The sequence below is a fragment of the Ambystoma mexicanum genome, chromosome 3q (genome assembly GCF_040938575.1).
Source record: "Ambystoma mexicanum isolate Mex_15411 chromosome 3q, UKY_AmexF1_1, whole genome shotgun sequence".
Classification (NCBI taxonomy): Eukaryota; Metazoa; Chordata; class Amphibia; order Caudata; family Ambystomatidae; genus Ambystoma; species Ambystoma mexicanum.
In genome coordinates, this window is record NC_090926.1 from 890123639 (window position 1) to 890133096 (window position 9458).

Consider the following 9458-nt stretch of genomic DNA (forward strand, 5'->3'; position numbering starts at 1 on the left):
CTGCGCTTAAACCTTAATTGTTCTGTTAGGCGTGGACCTCTCTCGCACTATCTGGGACCCTTAAATCTGCCTGTGTTTTAGGATTGTACTGAATTATTCAACTGTTTCTCAAATCCAGCTGTGTATGATACTATACCAATTGTTCTGTTAGGCGCAGGCCTCTCTCCACTATACAGGACTCTCAAATCTAGCTGTTCCACACCATGCAGGATTCCCAAAATCTAGGCATTTAGCCATACTATGAAGATTAGCTGCAAAACATATACCCCACTAAAAAAAAAGCTCAAACCTTCGGCATACTTAACTCTCTCAAAAGCTCACACAACCACCTCTCGCACCGCAAGCCACATGCACTTCACCACACCGCAACAACACATAAGCCGCACCAACAGCACACGAGGACTGATATCGCTCCGATACTCGCTCCAAAGCTCAGTGCACGGTGTATACCGAGATGAGCCTGCCACAGAACACCACTCCTCTCACTATCCTACTCCCCCCTTCACCCTACTAACGCATCCCGTCTTCTCGTTTGCAGATCTGCATGGCGCCTGGGACCAACTCTGTTGGTGACGGTGTGCAGTACAAATACCTTTAACATTTGTAAAATGCAGCATTTCTTCTGTGCGAGATTCTATGTCAAGACAGGAGGCTTCATATTATGCAAAACAATCTTTACTACTGACACATAGCAGCAAAGAAAGATTTTTGTAAAACAAACAACTTTTCACAGCAAAACAGGAAAAACCCAGTATTCCATTAGAATCACAGGGAGGAATCCCAGTCCAAGATGGGGCTCAGGTCAATCCCTTCAGTAACCAATCAAAAGGGACCCACCACCATTTAAGTCCCTTACTCTAAAAGCAACTCCTCTTTCTTTGCTGCTGATGCATGAGATAAGTATACTTGTTGACACACTTGTACTTTTTGCTAGTGATTGTTTAGAACGTGGGTTTAGTGATACTTTGTTGCATTGTATTTGTGTATTCATTGTTTCGACCACTGAATTTAGCTTCTTTGACCTCAGCAGTCACGTATATCGAACGCGGCTGAAGCTTTCCATTTCACTTAGGCCTTCTGGCCCTTTCTCGCTCCCCTGCTGCAAGGTGTGAGGAGGCAGTTCTGCCTTTGGTCCACCCAGTGCTTGGAGCTGAACTTTTCCTCTCAAACGCCCACCGTGGTTTCCATAGCGCTCGCCTGCTCGGCGAGGACTTCCTTTCATGCGCCCATTACTTGTTTAACGTTCACCTGCTCCGCAGACACTCTGGCACATTATCATTCAATGCTGATTTTCATTTCCACATCCTGCAATTAGCATTCGCCTGATTTGCGGAGTGAAGAGCGACATTCTTTGTGAAAAGTAACGTTTGCCTGCTCAAAGAGGACAAACGCATATCTTAATTTCTTTTTTCCTCACAAACTCGACGCTCGATGCACACAAGCGTGAGTGGGAGGAAAGCATTGCTCCTTTCCCAGTTCCATAAGCACGCGTTGTCTGCTAACCTGCTTGGCCTCCAGGCACAGCGTTGTGTAACTAAGAGTCCTTCATTGTGAAGTGTTTTGTGGCCTGCATGGCCTGCAGGCGCCGCCTGTGTGACTCCTCCTTTTCAGTATTTGTGGAAGTTTTGTGCAAGAACGTTCCTTTCTCATTTATTTATTTAGTTACTTAGATTGGTGGCCCCTCAGCCTGTTTGGGTTCCAGGTGCTCCCTGTTGTATTCTGATAAATACACCATTTCATTTTTCCATTTGTTTTTTTTCTTTTGTGTGGGGTCTACAATTATGCAGGCATCCAAATGGTCAGAGGGGGCCCCTTCAGCTGATGCTAGCACCCAAGTTAGGCCTTCTAAGAAAACTGAAAGGTCTGGGGAAGATTTTGGGATGAGGAGTTCGGGGGAGTGTGTAACGCTCACCTGGCTCCCACGGAAGCGCTGGTCTGGGTTGCTGTGGCCTCTTCAAGCGTGATGCGCAGAATTCGGACCAGCGATTGAACAGGACCCCCAAATCTTGCTTGTCTGGCCCGTAGGAATATCCTTCTGCAGATGAGAAAGGGGATTAACTGTCTGCTGAATAGTGTGCTTGCTCCCCCCTTTCCCCCTTCGTTCTTCTCTGACTTCCTCCAAAACCCCCGGTTTAAGCTCACATTATGGTTTGGAAGGATGAACTCTCCATCCTGCTTATGGTGCAGGGGCGCGCGTTCGTCCAGTTACTTCACTGGTTTTCAGAATGGCGCTGGCAAATCCACTTGACTTTTCTGAGCGATACGCCGTAAGTAAGAAGATGCAAAAGTTCAAGTGCGTCCTTTATTTCAGGTGCAGAACAAAGGCGATGCGCTGAGGGGTTAAATTACCGGTGGTAAAATCAGGTGAGTTAGTGATGAGGGCGACCCCTCTAAATGTCTTTATAATTCCCCAGTAATGTCTTTTGTCCTTTCCCCATAGGGGCCGGGTGCGGTACCTGCCAAAGATGCTGCGCCGACCCGAGATGTGGAATGGTTCACCAAGAAAAGCCGGTAAGTAATATGGCTGAAAATTCGGCTTTCCTCTTGTGTTCCCTTGCTCACCTTTTGTCTCTTCTTCTCTCCCCTAGGTGCAGTGATGTGGCGATCGGTGCTGAGAGCCGCGATGGAGCCGGGCGGCGTCACGGGAACAGGTGAGTGAAGCGCGGCGCTGCAGCGAGCAACGCGGTGCTTTTAAATGGAAGTCTTCCTTCAGGAATGCTGGCGTGAAGATTCCGGATGCAGGTAAGAAGGTTGAATAAGTTCTTGGTTTTCACCTTTCTCTTCTCTTCTTTCCTTACAGGTGTTCCAGGTTCGAGGCGGGCGTGGCTGGAGTCCAGGTGCAGGAGGAGACACGGTGAGCGTTCAGCTGCTGGGATGCAGAAAACCGCGAAGCACGTGTTGCTGTCCGGGCGTGGCTTAAATAGCCTTGGAAGAAGTTCCAGGTGAGTATTCTTCCACAGCTCCACCCAAGTAACAAAATAGTTCCTTCAGAAAAATAGTCCCTCCTAAGCCTCATTTGGCTTGGTTCTTCATGCAGCATGGTCTGCATCAGGTGAGTTTGCAGCATGGTCTGCTTCAGGTAAGTGCACCAAACACTTCCCCTTATGAGCCTGGCGCCTATGGCGCCAGGACTGATGTCCAACATGAGCCTGGCGCCAACGGCGCCAGGACAGAGTCCAAAGAGCCCCTATAAAGGGCCGCTGGGCTTTTACCCGGGGGCGTGATGCCTGCTCCTGGGGGTGCTGGGCCTGGCCTGGTGCTCCGGGGGTAGGCATCATGACAGAGTGTTCCTTAGCACCTCTCCCCCCTGCAGTTACCAGGGCTATTAGCTATTGTTTTTTTTAGTCGGAATCTAGGGGTTTGGAGGCAGAAAGTTGGCTTTTCTGGTTGGTCGTGCAGTGGTTTTTCTTATTATTCTATCCCTAAGGTATGGGGGAGCAGCATTGCTCAGAAATTTGAATGTTAGCGTGACAATTTTGAAGGTGATCCTATCGCTAATTTTTAGCCAGTTGTATTTTCTCCGCACATTCGAGATGTGCTCTCTAGCTGGGAGGTTCAGGGCCGTTCTGAGCACGTTGTTTTGTAGGGTTTGAAGTTTATTGATGATGTATTTATTTGTGCCTGCATAAAGTGCATTGCAGTAATCCAGTTTTGAGAGGATTAGTGCATTGGCTAGGATAATGCAACTAGCTGGTGAGAGGAAGGGTCTGCATGCTTTAATAAGTTTACCGGTATAGGCTGTGGCTGTGGATGAGGCCAGGGAGTTCACTTGTTTCCTTAGGGACAAAGTGGAGTCCAAATAGTGACCCCCCTATTGGCCCTCTCAGGTCTGGTTTCCCGCTCTCTTAGAGTTAGCAGTGGATGTCCCTCGTCTTCTACCTCTCCACCCTCAGCTCCTAACGGATTTGATGGGTCTCCCTCATGACCTGGTCATTCTGGGGCATCCCTCCCTTATGGCTTGAAAGATTTCAGCTCTTCCTGGTGCTTCAGAGGACTTTCGCAGGACTCTCTTGGTGTCATAAAGGATTCCTGGGCAGCCCCCACCAAAGCAGGTTATTCCTCAGCATGGAGCTGCTGGTTGGGCTTGAGTTTGGCTCTGCACCTCGATCCCATTTCTGCCCCTCTGGTAGAGATAGTTAATTTTTTGGTTGAATTGTTCAAGGAGGGCAAGGCTTATAGAACCATTAACGGGTTCAGGTCAGCCATCTCAGATGGCAACGTACTAGTTAAAGGAGAGCCAGTGGGCAGGCATTTTATGGTCAGGAAGGCCCTTAAGTCGATCCACATTAAAGTTCTGCCTAAAGCCAGATATTCAGTTCTTTGGGATGTTAATAGGGTCCTGGATTTGTTCCTCTCTTGGCCCCTTAATGATGATCTATCCTTGCACAAGCTTTTTTCAAAGTTAGCCATGCTTTTGTGTCTCATTTCAATTAAAAGGGTGTCAGATATCAGAGCTCTGGCTGTTGGCAATAAGGTTTTCTCCCCGCAAGGGGTGACTTTCTTTGGGTCTAAAAGAACAAAATGCATGATTTCTTCCATTTCATATCCAGCATTTCCATTAAATGTTAAACTGTGTGTTGTACAATGTCTAAAATGTTTTGAGTTGAAGACAAAGGGGCTTAGACCCCCGGGTACCTCTCAGCTGCTCATTTCCTACGGGAAACCCTATAAACCGGTATCCCCTGCCACTTTGGCTAGATGAATTAGGTGGGTGATGCAGGAAGCTGCGATTGACATTTCTTCCTTTGGGGCACACTCAGTAAGGGAGGCCATGGCCTCCAAAGCAGCCTTCATGGGGGGAGCCCTGAACAAATTTTAAAAGCAGCTGACTGGTCCAGAGAGTCCACATTCAAGACATTTCATTATAAGCGCATTGATCATGTGGCTATTAATGTAATGCATGGGCTTTAAACTTGCATAATATGAAGCCTCCTGTCTTGACATAGAATGATTAATCCCTCTCACTAATGTGAGAGGGGGTTTAAGATTCTATTAAAGACAAGGTGGTGAGTATTATACCACCCACTCACCCTATTCTCTTTTATTTTATATGCAGCTTCGGGTTGAAGAGATTCAGGCAAGGAAGTCTCTCGAGAGCCTCTGGATGGTTTGGCATATGAGGATTCCGAAGCTGGTCATTCATTGGAGTGTTCACGTTTCTGTTTTCTCTTAAAATGGTGTCAGAGTGCAGCTTCAGAGGAGAAGTTGCTTTTAGAGGAAGGGATTTATATGGGGGTGGATCCCTGTTGATTGGTTACTGGAGGGCTTGACCTGAGCCCCATCTTGGACTGGGATTCCTCCCTGTGATTCTAATGGAATACTGTGTTTTCCTGTTTTGCTGTTAAAAGTTGTTTGTTTTACAAAACATTTTCTTTGCTGCTATGTGGCAGTAGTAAAGATTGTTTTGCATAATACTTGCCTCCTTGTCTTCAATAGAATCTAAACCCCCTCTCACGTTAGTGAGAGGGATTAATCATTGTGCATTCCTTCCTGCCTGCCAGCTATGAAGACCTACTACAAAAAACAGCAGCTTCGAATGGAAACATAATCTTCAGAAAGGGAGACAGAGCACTGAATTCCGCAACAGTCCTGGCAAAACCGGGACATCTGGTCACCCTATATAGACTGACACTCAGTTATCATACAGGCCAACATCCTGAGGCACCTAAGAAGGGATTTCATCAGACAGATAGGGAGAAATTAATTTCCCCATAGGAATGCATTGGGGCTAGAATTATTTTAGGTGGGAGAACATGAAAAATAGCACCATTTTTCATTTAAAAATCGTGAGTCTGCCACCCAAATCGGGAGGCTTTGCATGTCTGAGTTATGGACAGGTTGCCAAGCTTACCAGTGCAGGAAGACTCCGAGATGGAGGTGTTCAGGAGTTCTGTACTAAGATACCTTTTAGGAATACAGGTATTTAGAATGTAAGATATCTATGTCTCAGTACGTTTATCACTTCGAGACATGACAATTTAGGGAATGTGTTTAGGAATCCTTTACAGGCTTTTGAGATTAAAAAAGCTTTTATAGAACTTTCCGACTCCCAAAGTTCAGATACCTATTTACTTAGGTCTCCTGCAAAAGAATATGTGATGGACCATATGCCATTTGGATATAAGCTTGAGCGTACCGATCTCCTACCCGGAAATCCTAGAAACAAACAGTCATTAGTTTCTGTTTGCAACCCACATTTTTAGAGACATGTCTGCATTACAATACGGTCCTTGGGAATTCAGTGCCTTTAACACTCATAACTTTATCTCAACAGCCGTGCGATTTGCTCATCATCACCTTACCACTGTCACATTATGTTTCACGGGTAGTATAGCTCAGTGCCAACACGCTCATTTTGGAAACAAGACCATGCAGAGCAACACATGTTTGAATCCCGGGTGTGCGCTTAGATAGCTTTTCGGTATTAAGCATGTTATAAAAAATAGAATTATAATTACATACAATGACATAACAGGTAATGTTGCAGCAAAGTCTCTTTATTGCTCCGGGCTAAAATTGGAAGCAGGACGTATACTCCTAGAAGCACAGGTCCTATCCCGCCTTGATGGGGTGGGATCAACACACTCCCCGAAGGCCTCCCGTCATCCTCCCTTGTGCCTCTGAGAAGTGTCCTACACTCGGCCGCCTGCCTATCAAGGGCTACGCAGATATGATCTCACCGACCTTCACTGGCTCTCACTGCATGCAAAAATCACCTTTAAGTCTTATTGCATCATCTATAAGGCAGTTACCCTCAAATCACCCAGCTACCTTGCGGAGAAACTCAGCATCTCAGCGCACCACCAGAAGCCAGGACACGTTCAGACTTGAAATCCGCTGCTGTAAAAAGAAAAGGACCAGAAAACAAGCCTTCTCTGCCTGCATCCTAAGACGATGGCACCTCCTCCCCATCAGCATCAGACTTGCTCCCTTGCTCATACAATTCAGAAAAGAACTCAAGAGACCCACCTCTTCAAGGAATCTCTCCTCCTCAACATCTAGGCCATCACATCGCACCTTGTGCCACCCGCCCCTCTCGTCCCCACCACCCGGTACAGCTGTACCACTGCTCTGTGCTCCTCTGTATCGTACTCCCTACTACTGCATATCTGTTCTGTTGTTACCTCTGAAAAGTGCTCAGTTATAAATCTTTACTGTTGTATACCTCTGTAATTCACTCCGTTATGCATTTGTATTGGTGTATAGCTCTGTAAGGCGCTCTGTTGCTTCTCAATGCTAGGTCTGCGCTCAATAAATACCATAATAATAATAGAATGTCACTAAGCATAGTTTATGCCCCACGACGCCCAGAGCAGAATTTGCCTATTGGTAATCAGAATTAGCAGACGTGAATGACCTTCTAAAGGTGTCATTATGGCATATCTCTGAGAGTTGGTAGAAAATCTGCCCGCCCCTCCACAATGCACGTCTCTTTATGCTCGCTATGCCCAGGTCATGATGTATTCTGTTGATATTGGTCAACTTATTGGGGCCCCAAATACTGAGATGTAACTTGTTTACATTGGCGTTTAGGCATCATTCTGTCGATTCTTTCCTATTGCTGCCCTTTTACGGCTACTCAAGTCTATAACTAAGGGATACAAAAGCCATGCGTCAGTGGGTAAAGGAGCAGAGGTGATGCCATTGGTGAGGGCAGAAGCGATGACACAAAAACCTGTATCATCAGTGCAAACTGGACTGTGATGCCAAATGTGTTTGCCATTTTAAATGTGTAATCCCACCTAAACCAATTGGATACCTTCTCTGTGCCAAGAAATAACCAAATGCACTGTGTCAGCGAAGGCTGATGTTGAGGTCTATGCATCAGCTCAGGCAACAATGGATCCAGTTTCAAAGTTCAACATTTTGCTTATAATTTTCCATCTGAGCTGAAAAGGGAAAGCTGCCTACATATTTTTATTTTTTTATTTTATTGGCATAAAATGCCTTTAAAAAAGGAGATCAAATATTACACTACAGTTTATTCACTCTTCTCTCCTTAAATGGCCGGGTATCTCTCGTCTGTTGACACCTTAACATCATGAGTTTGTAAGTCGCTTTCGATCCTTCACCAGTTGAGAGCCTCTTTAATGCGATCTCACAGTTTTGCCCTTGTTTTAGGTGTTACATCAGTAGTTTTTTCAACAGGCTCAAAAAGCGAATTAACGCGTAATTCAGATGTTTTTCCCGACTGTCGAACAGAGCTTGCCACCAGTCGTCCGCACTTGGCGTTTGAAATTTCGTTAATTGAGGCCCTAATGTCAATGTTCTCTGCCGATGTAGGCTTTTGCAATGGAGTGTTAGATGTTTTAAAGTTTCTTCCTTCTTATTGCAAAATCTACAGGCTGCATTGAGTTCTTCTGTTTTGCGTTGCTCTCTAGACCACTCTCTTGTTTTAAATGCATTTAGTCTGAAGTGTAGAAACAAGGCTCTGTTGCCGTTGTCTGGGGACAGTTCAATGTAAGGCTGTAGGGTGTTTAGATTTCTTGCTTCACACGGCACCTCCTTCATTAAGTTGTTAGCTGATCTTAAGTTCCCAGTCACGATCCAATCCAATCGCCAGACCTTAATTTTTGCAGCGTCCGGATTGTCGTGTAGGGTTTTTAGGTCGATGTCGTAAAAAGCCAAAATTTCCTCGCAGCGTTTATACCACATTGATAGCAGACAGTTGGGATTTCCTTTGCTAGGATTTTGTAGTATTTCAAATTGCAAGGCCACTTTCTTCATGGTTATCTTTCTGAAGAGGCTCAGCAGGTTCCAACTAACTCGTGCATTAATTGATGTTAAGTTTAGCTCGTATCTTATACATGCAGTTGATGTACCCTTTGGTAGTTGCAGAACTCTTACCCAGAAGATGTATTCGAAGGTAGACCAGACATCCGCGGAGCATCCGAGGGCATTTTCAGCACCAAAGATCAGGGCCGGCACTACCTTTTGACAGTAAAAGTTCCTTACCGGTTTTATTGAAAATTTTCCGTATTTCTTGTGTAATACGCTAGCTTGGCATGCAAATTGCCGGCATTTGGATTTGGCTACCTGTTCCCATTGACTGTCGTTCAGGCTTGAATTAATTTGCATGCCTAAGTATCTTGTGTTTGTTGTGTTGTTTAGCCACTCTTTTCCCAAGTGCCATTTAGGTTTTTTGTGCTTTGTTGTTTTCAAGTTTTGCAATGTTAGCACCTCACACTTTTTTTTGTTGATTTGTAAGCCATTAGCTCTCACATATAGGTCTACTGCATCGATCTTTCGCTGTAGGCCTATGGGTGTTACGTCTAGCAATATTAGGTCATCGGCATATAGCATCCAGCTTAATGGGGCTCCGTGTATTTTTGGAGAGAAGGAGCGTACGCTGTCAATTGCTCCTCCAATGTCCGATAAAAATAAATTGAATATTATAGCAGCCAGTGGGCAACCCTGTTTAACCCTGCAAAAGGTGTTTATCGCTTTGGACAGGGTGC

The 9458-nt window shown here is 45.5% G+C and overlaps 1 long non-coding RNA gene across 1 annotated transcript in view; it reads left to right on the plus strand.

The window, feature by feature from the left end:
- Positions 1-5335, plus strand: part of LOC138581932 (uncharacterized) — a 159120-nt gene extending 153785 nt beyond the window's left edge. Inside the window, exon 4 of the long non-coding RNA XR_011304884.1 lies at positions 5057-5335. This is a non-coding gene — a long non-coding RNA (uncharacterized lncRNA). The remainder of the gene's footprint in view (positions 1-5056) is intronic.
- Positions 5336-9458: the final 4123 nt, after the last annotated feature.